Below are 17,613 nucleotides of genomic sequence, written 5' to 3' on the forward strand. Positions count from 1 at the left end.
GGTAAAGACAATAACGATTCTCCGTCTTAAATTGTATCATTTATTTACGTATTAGGGTACCTAAGGTTTGATTATAAACGTTGTTTGACTTGTTTGGAAAAGTTTATTAGTAACATTTGGGATTCATTTTGTATGCATTTTGATGGAGGGAAACTGGGTGGATTATTGACTGAAGCGCGCCAGCTAAACTGAGTTTTTATGGATATAAAGAAGGACATTATCGAACAAAAGGACCATTTGTGATGTAACTGGGACCTTTTGGTGTGCCAACAGAAGAAGATCATCAAAGGTAAGGCATTTTTTATCTCGCTATTTCTGATTTTCGTGTCGCACCTGCCTGGTTGAAATATGTTTTTCATGTGTTTGTATGCGAGGCGCTGTCCTCAGATAATCACATGGTTTGCTTTCGCCGTAAAGCCTTTTTGAAATCTGACACGGCGGCTGGATTAACAAGAAGTCAAGCTTTATTTTGATGTATTACACTTGTGATTTTATGAAAGTTAAATATTTATAATACTGTAGTTTGAATTTCGCGCTCTGCAATTTCACCGGATGTTGGCCAGGTGGGACACTACCGTCCCACCTGCCCATAAGAAGTTTAATGGGTTTACAGAAGGGAGTTGATGTTTTCCAGAAGGGGTTGGAATTTAGAGTTGAGCATGTTCTCTTCCTTTACTGACTTTAACGTTTTAGGGATAGGGGGCAGCATTTTCACTTTGGATGAATTGCGTGCCCATAGTGAACTGCCTCCTACTCTGTCCCAGATGCTAATATATGCATATTATTATTACTATTGGATAGAAAACACTCTGAAGTTTCTAAAACTGTTTGACTTATGTCTGTGAGTATAACAGGAAGTGGAAATTCTGAGGCTGGTGTTTTTTCTACTGATCGCCTATTCAAATCCCAGGAAGATATGGATTTGTTTGCACTTCCTACGCCTTCCTCTAGATGTCAACAGTCGGTAGAATGTTGAATGAAGTGTATACTGTGATGTGGGACCGGATGGGAGGTGTTTCAGTCAGTGGTCTGGCAGATTGCCAGTTCCTGGTCACGTGCATTTCTCATGATATCGCCTTGCGTTCCATAACTTTACAGACAGAAGGAATGCTCCGGTTGGAACGTTATTGGATATATATGATAACAACATCCTGAAGATTGATTCTCTACTAAGTTTGACCAGTTTATTCGACTTGTAATATAACTTTTTTAAGTTTTCGTACGACGTTATGCGTCACTTGCACGAGCGTTTGGATATGTGTACTAAACGCGCTAGCAAAAGCAGCTATTTGGACATAAATAATTGACATTATCGAACAAAACAACAATTTATTGTCGAACTAGGATTCCTGAGAATGCATTCTGATGAAGATATTCAAAGGTAAGGGAATATTTATGATGTAATTTCGTATTTCTGTTGACTCCAACATGGCGGAGAAATGTTATTTATATTTGAGCGCCGTCTCAGATTATTGCATGGTGTGCTTTTTCCGTAAAGTTTTTTTGAAATCTGACACACTTTAATTTGATGAAAGACACATGTTTTACATATAAGTGTATGATGACTATTTCTGTTATTTGACGTGGCCCTCTGCAATTTCTCCGGATATTTTGGAGGCATTTCTGAACATGGCGCCAAAGTAAACTAAGATTTTTGGATATAAATATGCACATTATCGAACAAAAAATGCATGTATTGTGTAACATGATGAAGATCATCAAAGGTTAGTGATTAATTTTATCTCTATTTCTGTTTTTGTGACTCCTATCTTTGGCTGGGAACATGGCTGTGTGTTTTTTGAACTTGGTGGTGATCTAACATAATCATATGTTGTGTTTTCGCTGTAAAGCATTTTTTAAATCGGACACGATGGGTAGATTAACAAGATGTTTATCTTTCATTTGCTGTATTGGACTTGTTAATGTGTGATAGTTACATATTTCAAAAAAATATTTTGGAATTTCCCGCGCTGCCTTTTCAGCGGAATGTTGTGGGGGGGTTCTGCTAGCGGAACGTGTGTCCTAGAAAGGTTAATGGATATTGCCTCCACGCACATGGTAAAGTAGTCGGTTGCCGTCAGACATCAGCGGTTGCCATTCCTAGATGACTGGAAAGGTTCGATGAGGGCCACCCCTAACATTTAAAGTGCTAGAGATATTCTGACTTTCTTCGTATCTGTATAAAAAAAGTATGAGATTTTCAGATTAATAAGAATGGTCTTACAAACACATTATAAAATGGTCAATAAAAAATTACGTATTGTGACAAACCTACCGATCATGTGCCATGGTGAAACAATTTTTATTGGCCTCAACTCTGGTGACACAGTCTTCACTTTCTCAAACTTCTGGCAGGGTAGGCAGGTACCAACCTGTAAGTACAAAGTAAAAATATATATATATTGTGTGCTCTCTGATAAGACATTAATTGGAGGCATAATATTTAAGATATAATAGAATATGATTGATAAACAAAAGGCTATTTCCTTGCCCAGTTTTTCACATCCTTGACAATCCCACGTCAGAAGAAGTGCAGGTTGATTTTGGCAATCATTTGCCTCACTCTGAAATGGGAAGCGTGGCTATTGGTCAGCACCTTTTCCTTCTCCTCCGTTGTGAAAATCACCCTCCTCTGAGGCTGGCCACTCTTCCCCCGTAAGTACATGTGATTGCCTAACAAGTAGAAATACAAAAGCTATTGAAATACAAGTCAAAGTCTAACAATAACTTAAATGAAAGGGAAAGTGTGTGTGTGTGTATCAGTCACAATTAGCTAGTCTTCCAGAGCTGACAATTTTAAATGTTCTTAATACAGTAAATATGCACTACTATCTTTTTCACCCCCCCCCCCCTCTCTCCACTTGATTCATCTTTCTCTCTGCATATGTGTGTCTGTCTCTCTCTCTCACTCTATCATATCCAGGGAATGCATGATTGACATTTTGATATGCAACCTGTCAAAATAGGATCCAGAATGAACTATTTATTTGTAGCTCTTTAGAATTTGCTAACATCTTTGTGCATAGGCCTATAGGCCATTTTTTTTTTTTTTTCACCTTTTTTTAACCAGGTAGGCAAGTTGAGAACAAGTTCTCATTTACAATTGCGACCTGGCCAAGATAAAGCAAAGCAGTTCCACACATACAACAACACAGAGTTACACATGGAGTAAAACAAACATACAGTCAATAATACTGTAGAAAAATAAGTCTATATACAATGTGAGCAAATGAGGTGAGATAAGGGAGGTAAAGGCAAAAAAAGGCCATGGTGGTGAAGTAAATAAAATAAATATAGCAAGTAAAACACTGGAATGGTAGATTTGCAGTGGAAGAATGTGCAAAGTAGAGAGAAATAATGGGGTGCAAAGGAGCAAAATAAATAAATAAATACAGTAGGGGGAGAGGTAGTTGTTTGGGCTAAATTATAGATGGGCTATGTACAGGTGCAGTAATCTGTGAGCTGCTGTGACAGCTGGTGCTTAAAGCTAGTGAGGGAGATAAGTGTTTCCAGTTTCAGAGATTTTTGTAGTTCGTTCCAGTCATTGGCAGCAGAGAACTGGAAGGAGAGGCGGCCAAAGGAAGAATTGGTTTTGGGGGTGACCAGAGAGATATACCTGCTGGAGCGTGTGCTACAGGTGGGTGCTGCTATGGTGACCAGCGAGCTGAGATAAGGGGGGACTTTACCTAGCAGGGTCTTGTAGATGACCTGGAGCCAGTGGATTTGGCGACGAGTATGAAGCGAGGGCCAGCCAACGAGAGCATACAGGTCGCAGTGGTGGGTAGTATATGGGGCTTTGGTGACAAAACGGATGGCACTGTGATAGACTGCAACCAATTTGTTGAGTAGGGTATTGGAGGCTATTTTGTAAATTACATCGCCAAAGTCGAGGATCGGTAGGATGGTCAGTTTTACAAGGGTATATTTGGCAGCATGAGTGAAGGATGCTTTGTTGCGAAATAGGAAGCCAATTCTAGATTTAACTTTGGATTGGAGATGTTTGATTTGAGTCTGGAAGGAGAGTTTACAGTCTAACCAGACACCTAGGTATTTGTAGTTGTCCATATATTCTAAGTCAGAACCGTCCAGAGTAGTGATGTTGGAGCGACATCATTAATGTATACAGAGAAGAGAGTCGGTCCAAGAATTGAACCCTGTGGCACCCCCATAGAGACTGCCAGAGGTCCGGACAACAGGCCCTCCGATTTGACACACTGAACTCTATCAGAGAAGTAGTTGGTGAACTAGGCGAGGCAATCATTTGAGAAACCAAGGCTATCGAGTCTGCCGATGAGGATGTGGTGATTGACAGAGTCGAAAGCTTTGCCAGGTCAATGAATACGGCTGCACAGTATTGTTTCTTATCGATGGCGGTTAGGATATCGTTTAGGACCTTGAGCGTGGCTGAGGTACACCCATGACCAGCTCTGAAACCAGATTGCATAGCATAGGATAGATTGCATAGCATATAGGTCTGTAGCAGTATTCTCTCCTCTTGCATTTTTCCTATTTTGTTGCCTTACAACCTGGAATTGAAATAGATTTTTTTTAAGGTTTGTATCATTTGATTTACACAACATGCATACCACTTTGAAGATGCTAAATATTTTTTATTGTGAAACAAACAAGAAATATGACAAAAAAACTGAACTTGAGCGTGCATAACTATTCACCCCCCAAGGTCAATACTTTGTAGAGCCACCTTTTGCAGCAATTACAGCTGCAAATATCTTGGGATATGTCTCTATTAGCTTGGCACATCTAGCCACTGGGACATTTGCCCATTCTTCAAGGCATAACTCCTACAGCTCCTTCAAGTTGGATGGGTTCCGCTGGTGTACAGCAATCTTGTCACGCCCTGGCCTTAGTTATCTTTGTTTTCTTTATTATTTTAGTTAGGTCAGGGTGTGACATGGGGGATGTTTGTGTGTTTTTGTCTCGTCTAGGGTGTTTGTATTGTCTAGGGGGTGTTTGTAGAGTTCATGGGGTTGTGTTCATTGTAGGTGTTTATGTAAGTCTATGGTTGCCTAGATTGGTTCTCAATTAGAGACAGCTGTCTATCGTTGTCTCTGATTGGGAGCCATATTTAGGCAGCCATAGTCATTAGGTAGGTTGTGGGTGATTGTCTATGTGTAAGTTGCCAGTGTCTGCACTTATTTGTGTTGTATAGCTTCACGGTCGTCGGTTTGTTTAGTTTGTATAGTGTCTTTCGTTTCGTGTTCGTCTTCAATAAAAGAAGATGTATCATTATCACGCTGCGCCTTGGTCCTCCTCTCTTTCACCCGAAGACGATCGTGACAAATCTTTAAGTCATACCACAGGTTCTCAATTGGAATGAGGTCTGGGCTTTGACTAGGTCATTCCAAGACATTGAAATGTTTCCTCTTAAACCACTCAAGTGTTGCTACAGCAGAATGCTTAGGGTCATTATCCTGCTGGAAGGTGAACCTCCGTCCCAGTCTCAAATCTCTGGAAGACTGAAACAGGTTTCCCTCAAGAATTTCCCTGTATTTAGCGCCATCCATCATTCCTTCAATTCTGACCAGTTTCCCAGTCCCTGCCGACAAAAAACATCCCCACAACATGATGCTGCCACCACCATGCTTCACTGTGAGGATGATGTTCTCGGGTGATGGGTTTGCGCCAGTCATAGCGTTTTCCTTGATTGCCAAAAAGCAAAATTTTAGTTTCATCTGACCAGAGTACCTTCTTCCATATATTTGGGGGTCTCCCACATGCCTTTTGGCAAACACCAAACGTGTTTGCTTATTTTTTTCTTTAACCCTTTCATACGTACCATCACACGGGTGTGATCATTCTACAGCGGTTCCTGAAGCGTACGATCACACCCATCTGATTGGAATGTTTATTTAGAAAGCTTATGTAGAATGGTCAGTTTCGAATGACGCAACAATCAGCATTTGAGCTGGCCACACTTTTTTCAGAAACTATTTACACAAACACAGTCATTACAAAGTTATGTCCCGAACGTAAGCAGTTTATTTTTGGATGCAATGTTTAGATATTCACATTAGTGTCTATAGCATAAAATAATCATCCAAACAGGAAAAATGTAGGTTGCATTTGTCCTAGCGTTAACGGAGGAAAGATTGACGCACAAGCGGTCATATTTGTATAACTCTCGGCTGACAAACTACAATATGAATTAGCTAATAGCTATTACTATTTATAATTAATCACATCACGGGTGAGCTCACCATTGATCGAAATAATTGAGTAAAACACTTTCTAGAAATCAAAAGTAATCCCACGATTAGTTTCAGCGTGCCGCCATGGTTTTTTTCCTCACAGAAACCAAAGATAATAAGAGAAGACAAGATGAGTTTGGTCTGTTTATAGTATGCACTTTGAAGGGGTGTGTCATCTACCATCGTTCACATCCCACCATTCACTTCCTGAAGTTCTCAAAAAAGGAGTGAATCCTTACTCGCCTCATTTTGTTATAGCATCTTTGGTCAGACAGACGACTACGTGAAACCCAGAATGCATTGTATGTCAACAAACATGGCTCCACACACATAGCTGGAATTAGCTTAGCTCATCATAATCAGTACAACCTTCAAAAAAGTATTTTACACACATATGTGCCCATTACAATCTATGCAAGAATTGGAATGCATGATTTATCACCGTTACTTAAAAATGTGAATAAAACAGTAAATGTACCCTGGGTTTATAACCGCGGATATCGACTATACTGCTCGAGCATGCTTTTGCGGCACAGTCGATAGGTCTTCTGGCTAGAAGGTCGAGGGTTCGAGGCCTGCTCCCTGCTGTTTCATTACAATATCAATTATTACCACACAAAACATTTTCTGATAGTGATTTATTGATACAAATGGCATGTGCTAGCAGTCAATCACATAACCTCTCACTCCCACTGAGTCATTCAGGGTTGTTTATGTATGTAGCTTGTGAGCTAAGCTGTAGCATTAGCAATGTCTTTCAAAAAGGAGACAACTCACAAACGCAGAAATTCTGGGTATTTTTAAAAATTCTGACAATGAGTCTGAGTATGAAAGTCAGGAATCAGATTCTGACAGTGAGGAGCTGCCCCACAGCCATTGAGAAACCTGAATTTGAGGACCCCTTGTCCACTGACAAAGTCCCAGTTCCCTTTGAAGATGCTGGTGGTGATGGAGGCAGACTGACAATGGATGAAGTACAGGAGTTCTGTGGTTGCTGGAAGGCTGACAGCCATTTCACCCCTCCTGGCCCTGCTGTTTGCTTTGATGAGTCCCAGTCTGGAGTGCAACGCCCCTTAACATTTCCATCTGAGGCAGAGTGCTTCAAGTTGTTTCTGACAGAGGAGCTGGTGGGAGACATAGTAGAGACCAATCGCTATGCCTTGGAGCTACAGGAGAAGAGAGAGAAAAATCAAACCAGACTGCGTGCTTGACTATAACCTCAAAATGGGTGCAGTGGATGAGGCGGACATGATAAACAGCTTTGTGGAATGCACTCAGAAAACGACCAAGTGGTACAAGAATATATTTTTCCAGGGTAGCTTCAAATTACAACAAGCCAATACTTCTGACGCAATTAGCATTGTTTTACAGAGCTAATAGAAGAATGTAGCTAGCTACAAAAGCAGAATTGAATATAACGCCATAAAGGTTATGAAATGAGTAACTTTACCTCACGTGTCCGCGGTTATAAGAAATATAGACAAAAATATTATGCTACAGTAGAAATGACATAACACGACATGCAGAAACTATTATAACATAATAAAGGCACTTTGATAGAAACGCACACATTTCCAAAGTTATTATTGGTAACGAAAACAACTATGACTGCGATGCAGGCAACAGACGGAAAATGTGAACACGTGTGTGCAGGATGGGAGATGAGCAAAAGTCTGCAGACTTGAACTGCACAAACAATTGGGAAGTGTTTGGGGAATTTTGTCCAGGTCAGAAATGTCAAAAAAATTAATTGGTCCGCTAAAAGTAAAAATGACTACTTTTATGTGAATGAATGAGGCGAAACACACCTCAATTCAAACTGTTCTTAGAAAATAAAAAACTTAAATTGACAAGTTGAAAACAGCCTATAAATAAAAACAGGCTGCGTGCCTTGGTTTGAGGGCAGCGAGGATTAAATGTACTGTTGCGTAGCAATCACATTCTGGAATGGAGAGAACGTACTAACATCACGTGCATAAAAAAACTCATGCTGGGGCTACCGTTAGAGATATTTGGAATGCATGAAAGGGTTTTAAGCAATGGCTTTTTCTGGCCACTCTTCTGTAAAGCCCAGCTCTGTGGAGTGTACGGCTTAAGTGGTCCTATGGACAGATACTCCAATCTCCAACTGTGGAGCTTTGCAGCGCCTTCAGGGTTATCTTTGGTCTCTTTGTTGCCGCTCTGATTAATGCCCTCCTTGCCTGGTCCGTGAGTTCTGGTGGGCGGCCCTCTCTTGGCAGGTTTGTTGTGGTGCCATATTCTTTCAATTTTTTAATAATGGATTTAATAGTGCTCCATGGGATGTTCAAAGTTTCTGATATCTTTTTATAACCCAACCCTGATCTATACTTCTCCACAACTTTGTCCCTGACGTGTTTGGAGAGCTCCTTGGCCTTCATGGTGCCGCTTGCTTGGTGGTGTCCCTGGCTTAGTGGTGTTGCTGACTCTGCGGCCTTTCAGAACAGTTGTGTGTATATACTGAGATCATGTGACACTTAGATTGCACACAGGTGGACTTTATTTAACTAATTATGTGACTTCTGAAGGTAATTGGTTGCAGCAGATCAAGCAAAGGGGGTGAATATATATATATATATATATATATATGCACCACTTTTCCGTTTATTTTATTTTAATTTTTTTAATTTCACTATACCAATTTTGACTATTTTGTGTATGTCCATCACATGAAATCCAAATAAAAATCCATTTAAATTACAGATTGTAATGCAACAAATAGGAAAAACGCCAAGGGGGATGAATACTTTTGCAAGGCACTGTATATACCTGACCCAGCTCCAATATTACAGAGGGAGGAAGAGATAGAAAGACTGTAAACATTCTATACATTCAAAAAGTTTTCAGACCCCTTGACTTTTTCCACATTTTGTTACATTACATACGCCTTATTCTAAACTGATTAAAGTGTTTTCCCCCCCTCAATCTACACACAATACCCCATAGTGACAAAGTAAAAAGAGGTTTTAAGACATTTTTGCAAATGTATTAAATATAAAAAACTGAAATATCACATTTACATAAGTATTCAGACCCTTTACTCAGTACTTTGTTGAAGCACCTTTGGCAGTGATTACAGCCTCGACTCTTCTTGGGTATGACGCTACAAGCTTGGCACACCTGTATTTGGGGACTTTCTCCCATTCTTCTCTGCAGATCCTCTCAAGCTCTGTCAGGTTGGATGGGGAGTGTCGCTGGACAGCTATTTCCAGGTCTGTCCAGAGATGTTTGATCTGGTTCACGTCCGGGCTCTGGCTGGGCCACTCAAGGACATTCAGAGACTTGTCCGAAGCCACTCCTGTGATGTCTTGGCTGTGTGCTTAGGGTCGAACCTTCACCCCAGTCTGAGGTCCTGAGCAGTCCGGAGCAGGTTGTCATCAAGGATCTCTCTGTACGTTATGCTGTTCATCATTCCCTCGATCCTGACTAGTCTCCCAGTCCCTTCAGCTGAAAAACATCCCCACAGCATAATGCTGCCACCACCACCATGCTTCACCGTAGGGATGGTGCCAGGTTTCCTCCAGACGTGATGCTTGGCATTCAGGCCAAAGAGTTCAATCTTGGTTTCATCAAACCAGAGAATCTTGTTTCTCATGGTCAGAGAGTCCTTTAGGTGCCTTTTGGCAAACTCCAAGCGAGCTGCCATGTGCCTTTTACTGAGAAGTGGTTTCCGTCTGGCAACTCTACCATAAATGCCTGATTGGTGGAGTGCTGCAGAGAGGGTTGGCCTTCTGGAAGGTTCTCCCATCTACACAGAGGTACTATGGAGCTCTGTTAGATTGACCATCGGGTTCTTGGTCACCTCTCTGGCCAATGCCCTTCTCCCCCAATTTCTCATTTTGGCCAGGCGGCCAGCTCTAAGAAGAGTCTTGGTGGTTCCTAACTTCTTCCATTTAAGAATGATGTAGGCCACTGTGTTCTTGGGGACCTTCAATGCTGCAGAATCTTTTTGGTACCCTTCCCCAGATCGGTGCCTCATGGCTTGGTTTTTGCTCTGACATGCACTGTCAACTGTGGGACCTTATATAGACAGGTGTGTGCCTTTCCAAATCATGTCCAATAAATGTAATTTACCATAGGTGGACATCCTAGAAACGTCTCAAGGATGATCAATGGAAACAGGATGCACCTGAGCTCAATTTCGAGTCTCATAGCAAAGGGTCTGAATACCTATGTAAATAAGGTATTTCTGTTTTTTATTTGTAATAAATGTACAAAAATGTCAAAAAAACTGTTTTTGCTTTGTCATTATGGGGTATTGTGTGTAGATTGAGTCAAGGGGTCTGATTACTTTCCGAATGAAGCCAACAGTAAATACACAGCTGATCATCAGAGATCCTTATTCATTGCTATTTCACGTGCCAGCATGACAGACTTGCCCCAGGAGTCAGGGGGGAGGGGTATTTTTGTCCGCTCTGCTAACAAAAAATGTTCACACCAGATTTTGTACCTAGCCTGTAAATTAAAAAAATTATTGTCACTCAATAAACATATAGCAAGAAAAATAACTTTCCCAGTTTAGAAGTCATTTATATGCTAAAAAAGGTACTGTAACTACAGAATAGATTCAAGCTGGTGACGCTGAAACCGATACTATGCAACCATATGTGTACGTTGCTGAATGCTTGCTGATACGTTTTGCTATTTTCTGCCAGAGCCATAGCTGTATTTGTAGTAAACAAGTTCCATCCTTCATTTATTTTTGCCCTAGAAAATACACAAACTTTTATGAGAGCAGGCATTTTAGCTAGACAGTTCGAGTTAAACATTATTGAAAGCAAGTTGGCTACATCCTATGATTAGCTAGCAAGATAGTATCCAAGTGCATGCCCTGTATTGACCCTAAATGCAATGGGCTACAGTTACCTGTTGTTAGCAAGGTAGCTAGAAAATGTGAGCTATGCACATCTTCCTCTGACATCACATTACAAGTTAGCTTGATGTATTTAGCTAGCAACAGTATCATTCCCCTTTTATCTGTGGTTTGGTAGCCAGCCTGGCTCGCTAGCATGATCAAATAATGTTGTATAACCAGAAGTAGCTACTAGCTAGCTAGTACCAGCTATGTACTCACCAACACCAGTGGTTTGACAGTTGACAGGCAGCAGAAGGAGCTCCTGAGTGGCGCAGCGTTCTGAGGCACTGCATCTCAGTGCTTGAGGCGTCACTACAGACACCCTGGTTCGAATCCTGGCTGTATCACAACCGGCTTTGATTGGGAGTCCGATAGGGTAGTGCACAATTGGCCCAGCGTCGTCTGGGTTTGGCCGGTGTAGGCCGTCATTATAAATAAGAATTTGTTCTTAACTGACTTGCCTAGTTAAATAAAGGTTAAATAAAAAAATTACATTTAAAAAAAGAAGTGATTGTCTCGGATGTAATCCATTCCTGGCCATCTGGCAATATTGTTGAAATACATTGTAGGTTTGCACCAACTTTATGGATGCCCATTTGTATTCCTATTTGCTGAGCAAAATGTGCGTGCATTGCACCCATATACAGACTTTACAACAAATGTCCTCATGGCAGCTGGGTGCGGACCACAACGGGTTGTCTCTGGGCAATTGGGCATCATTGGCAAAAGTGGGAATGTTAGTAATCCATACCCAACCCTCCAGTAAACCATGGCGAACTGACTTTAAGACCAAAATTATCCTATTTACACTTTTGAGTTGATTTGGACATTATAATGAATGTTTGTGACTCATATCGATGCCACATAGGCTGTTTAAAACCAGTTGGTTCTAAAGGGGCAGTTGACCTTTTAAGACAAAATAATCAAGCCTCAATCGAGAATGTGTGGGCAGCACACGGAAGTAGGAGTCAGTCCGGCTTAGAACACTCATAACAATGATGTGGCCGTGAAATCTATGAATCCACGTTGTATTGATACGTTAGAATTCTTCTTAAATATTAATAAAAAATGTATTCATAGACTAATCGGAGAGTAGTTCATCGCAAAGCTATTCATTGATTATACTGTACTAAAGTACCTGAGGAAAACTCCCGATTATTGATCAAAATGCCTTAATAGATAAACCAACTGACATAGCTTTAGAATATGCTTTGTAATAAGTGACCCGATTTCAGGAAACTAGGCATATTTCTCAAGTCGCGACTTCACAGGAGAGACATTTATGGCAGAAATGCCTTCTCGAACATGTGAACTTTCATGTGCCTTAATAACAAACTTGTATGCCATCTGTAATTATGAATACAATTGTTAAATTACAAGCCTTGTTGGTTAAGCCACAGAAAAAGAGCGCAACCTTCCTACTAGCCATGAAGCGTTGAGATAATGAGTGGGTTGGACATGCCGAGAGATGTTCGGATTGGTCTATTTGAGCTCATCAGTCTGTGTTGGTAAACCTGATAATCAAGTTTTGAAAACAGTGGAATTAGAGTATGATAGCTAAAGAGATTGAGAAAACACCTGTCTCTGGATTACATCTTCAAACTAAGGGCAACCGTGGTATGGCATTCCTGACCGGGAGACACATCCATCATGCATGATGATGTTTACAGGTAAGATAGTCTAGCGTTAGCTAGCTACATTTTCCGATATTACATATTTGTAATTTTGACAGAAAGTGGTTTCATTTCGAGCTAAAGTGTTCTGTTAGCTAGTTAGCTAACATTAGCTGGCTGGCTCCCTAGCTGACGTTATTATTCGTATCCCAGAGCCGTATTCATGCAGGGTAGTAACAACATGATTTGGCACTGTGTTCATTATTGTTTACTAGCTAACGTTAGCTAGCTGCTTCATTAGCTAACATTACGTGACGTGTGTGATTTTAAACTCTGTTTACCTAGCTAGGTTCATTGTTTACCTAGCTAGCTGATGTTATTATTCATATCCCAGCTAACAGTTTACTAAAGTAAACTGTTAGCTGGCTAGCTAACGTTAGCTGGCTGGCACCCTAGCTGACATTATTATTCGTATTCCAGAGACATTTGCTTTTCTAGTTAGAGCCTAATGTTAGCTAGTTAACATTGAACCTGGTTTATTAGCTCCCAGCACTGTGGCATTCTTGGCACTGTTCATTGTTGTTTAACCTCTAACACCTCCCAAACCCGGATCCGGGAGCACCCCCATCAGTAGAAAAGCTACTAGCATAGCCTAGCATAGCGTCACAAGTAAATAGTAGCATCTAAATATCATTAAATCACAAGTCCAAGACACCAGATGAAAGATACACATCTTGGTAATCAAGCCATCATTTCTGATTTTTAAAATGTTTTACAGGGAAGACACAATATGTAAATCTATTAGCTAACCACGTTAGCAAAAGACACCACTTCTATACTCCACCATTTTTTTTACTCCATCAGCAGCTATCACAAATTCAATTCACCAAATAAAGATATAAATAGCCACTAACCAAGAAACAACCTCATCAGATGACAGTCTGATAACATATTTATTGTATAGCATAGGTTGTTAGAAAAATGTGCATATTTCAGGTATAAATCTGAGTTTACCATTGCAGCCCCCATCACAACTCTCACCAAAGCGACTAGAATAACTACAGAGACCATCGTGTATTAGCTAATTACTCATCATAAAACATTTCTTAAAAATACACAGCGTACAGCAGATGAAAGACACAGATCGTGTGAATCCAGACAATATTTCAGATTTTCTAAGTGTTTTACAGCGAAAACACAATATAGCGTTATATTTGCTTACCACAATAGCAAACATCACCCCAGCATTGATTCAAGGCAAAAAGAGCGATAACGTATAAACCACCTAAATATATTAATTTTTTCACTAACCTTCTCAGAATTCTTCAGATGACAGTCCTGTAACATCATATTACACAATGCATATAGAGTTTGTTCGAAAATGTGCATATTTAGCGGCACAAATCGTGCTTATACATTGAGAATAGTGTCCAAATACTCAAGCAATCTGTCCGGCGCCATCTTGGAAAGGCCCCTATTCTTATCGAAAACTATTCATAAACTTGACAAAAAAAATACAGGTTGGACAGCAATTGAAAGACAAATTAGTTCTTAATGCAATCGCTGAATTACATTTTTAAAATTAACGTTACTGCGCAATACTGGGTGCGATAAAGCAAGGCTACACTGCACGTAATGGCGTCTTATGCATTTGATTTTTTTCAACAGAACAATGAATTATCAGCATAAATAGTTCTTACTTTTTGATGACCTCCCATCAGAATCTTGGGATAGGTGTCCTTTGTCCAAAAGAATCGTTGCTAGGTTGTAGAATGTCGTCTTCCACGTTGCAATTAGCAGTAAACATTAGCCATGTGGGCCAGAGATACCCAACTTCCTACAGCGCCAAGAAAATAAATACCCGAAAATCGCAATATACTGACATAAACTGATATAATTCGGTTCAAAATAACAAGATTATGATGTCTTTAAAGCCTATATCGAATAAAAACAGAGCCGGATATAACTAGAAGCTTAAACGGGAGCTTCTAAAACGACATGCCAAGGTCCTCAGTGCGTCAGCGCGAAGAAGCAAAAGAAGGGACACATCGATTCCAATCAATTTATAGACTTTCTGATCTGCCTAGAGACTCCATTTCAAGGCCCTCTATTCGCTGACACCCAGGGGAAGGCGTATGCAGTGCATCTCAACCAATAGAAGACAGGCAAAGTTATACACAGGTCTGAGAACAGGTTGGAAAAATCTGCATTCTCAACTCCACATAGGGAAATTGCTCTAAGTCCAGTTCTGTTTCACTTACAGACATAATTCAAACGGTTTTAGAAACTAGAGAGTGTTTTCTATCCAATAGTAATAATAATATGCATATTGTACGAGCAAGAATTGAGTACGAGGCAGTTTAATTTGGGAACATCAAGAAAAAAATTGTGCTAACAGCTCCCCCTATCGACAAGAAGTTAACTAGCTATCGTTAGCTGGCTGGCTTGTTAGCTAACATTACGTGGTGTGTACAACACCCGTTGAATATGGCCGGTGTCAGTAAACGTCTGCAAAAAAGCGTAATGAAATTGTTGCCAGCAGAGCTGTTTAGGTTGTTTTCATGTTATCCATTGGTAAACAAATCATCAGCCAGAGCGTCAAGTGTGCGCTCCGAGAGCGAAACAAGATGTGTGGGGCTAAAGCTTAAGAGGGTGTGAACGATGCTGAATGCGTGTAGACAAAGAAGAGCTCTTCACTAGAAACCAAAACATTCAAAGGCCAATTTCTCAAAAGTGAGTTTACAAGTTGATCAACTATCAATGCAGAATTACTTTCCCATTGTTCCTCAAATGCAGTGTATGATATACCATTTTGTAGCTCTGAGTCTCCACCTTTATGCAATGTAAAAAACACCACACTAAATGTGTCGGGTGTATAATGTAGATGTTACAGTGAGACAGGAGTCAATTCCACTTCCTCATTCACACTCAACTGATGTTGATTCAGCACATCACACATCTTTGGATGAGGTGGCAGCAGCAGTCCCCTGCAGTGGTGGCTGGTTCATAAATAAACAGGCTTAGAACCACTAGAGTAGAGTTCTGATTACACGCTCACTCTCCGGATGGGTGCTTTTGTGAAGAGTTGCAGTTCAAATGTTCAGGTTAGTTTTGGAATGTGCATGGGGTAACAATCAGAATCACATTTATTCGCCAATTACATTTACACATACCCAGAATTTGCCTTACTGAGAAAGTGCTGCCAGCAATAGCCAATATACAAACAGAATTCAGACACAAGTCCACATAGACATCATACAAAATAGACAATATCAGAACAATAAACAAACATCCTGGAGTATCAAATTTTATTGGTCACATACATATGGCTAGCAGATGTTAATGCGAGTGTAGCAAAATGCTTGTGCTTCTAGTTCCGACAGTGCAGTAATTTCTAGCAAGTAATCTAACAAATTCAGTACTACCACATACACACAATGTAAGGGGATGGAATAAGAATATGTACATACATATATGGATGCGCGATGGCCGTGTGGCATAGGCAAGAGGCAATAGATGGTATAAAATACAGTATATACATATGACCCTTGTGGGGCCCCAGTGTTGAAGATCAGCGGGGTGGAGATGTTGTTTCCTGCCTTCACCACCTGGGGGTGGCCCGTCAGAAAGTCCAGGACCCAGTTGCACAAGGCGGGGTCAAGACCCAGGGTCTCAAGCTTAATGATGAGTTTGGAGGGTACAATGGTGTTGAATGCTGAGCTGTAGTGAAGGAACAGCATTCTTACATAGGTATTCCTCTTGTCCAGATGGGATAGGGCAGTGTGATGGCGATTGCATCGTCTGTGGACCTATTGGGGTGGAAAGGAAATTGAAGTGGGTCTAGAGTGACAGGTAAGGTGGAAGTGATATGATCCTTGACTATTCTCTCAAAGCACTTCATGATGACAGAAATGAGTGCTACGGGGCGATAGTTATTTAGTTCAGTTATCTTTGCATTCTTGGCTACAGGAACAACGGTGGCCATCAAGAAGAATGTGGAGACAGCAGACTGGGATAGGGAGAGATTGAAGATGTCCGTAAACACACCAGCCAGCTGGTCTACACATGCTCTGAGGAAGCGGATAGGGATTCGGTCTGGGCCGTAAACCTTGCGAGGGTTAATAAATCTTCTTGGGGATAGCCCCCTTTTTTTCCAATTTTCGCCTAAAATGACATTTTCGCCCCAAATCTAACTTCCTAAAGCAAGGATATGCATATTCTTGGTACCATTTGAAAGGAAACACTTTGAAGTTTGTGGAAATGTGAATTGAATGTAGGAGAATATAACACAATAGATCTGGTAGAAGAAAATACATTATTTTTCTACCACCATCTTTGAAATGCAACAGAAAGGTCACGAATCTATCCATCACGCTGGTTGTAATTCCGATGGTGTCCACAAGAGGGCAGCAGTGTATGTACAACGTTTCAGACTGATAACTTGAAGTATGAGCAAGCTACATGACATTTCACCCAGGTACATTTGGGCAAATCGTGAAGGACACGTTTACATTTACATTACATTTTTCTGCAAGAATATCGTCAAATCTGCATACTTGAACTTTGATTTAGCTTTTCCAGTATTAGTAGCCATATTGTAAGTTCAACATTTGCAAAACATACAGTTTTCATAACTCTCCATATTCTTGCAATTTTTGTCCAAAAGGAAAAGGCTTGCTGTCGCACAAGATTAGCAGCTAAATATATTTTACCTCTTGGTGATGTCATTCGGAAACATAATGTTAACTTTCATTGCTATACGGATGATACACAGCTGTACATTTTGATGAAACATGGTGAAGCCCCAAAATTGTCCTCCCTGGAAGCCTGTGTTTCAGACATAAGGAAGTGGATGGCGGCAAATGTTTTACTTTTAAACTCAGACAAAACAGAGATGCTAGTTCTAGGTCCCAAGGAA

This window comes from Salvelinus namaycush, chromosome 2, assembly GCF_016432855.1.
Source record: "Salvelinus namaycush isolate Seneca chromosome 2, SaNama_1.0, whole genome shotgun sequence".
Classification (NCBI taxonomy): domain Eukaryota; kingdom Metazoa; phylum Chordata; class Actinopteri; order Salmoniformes; family Salmonidae; genus Salvelinus; species Salvelinus namaycush.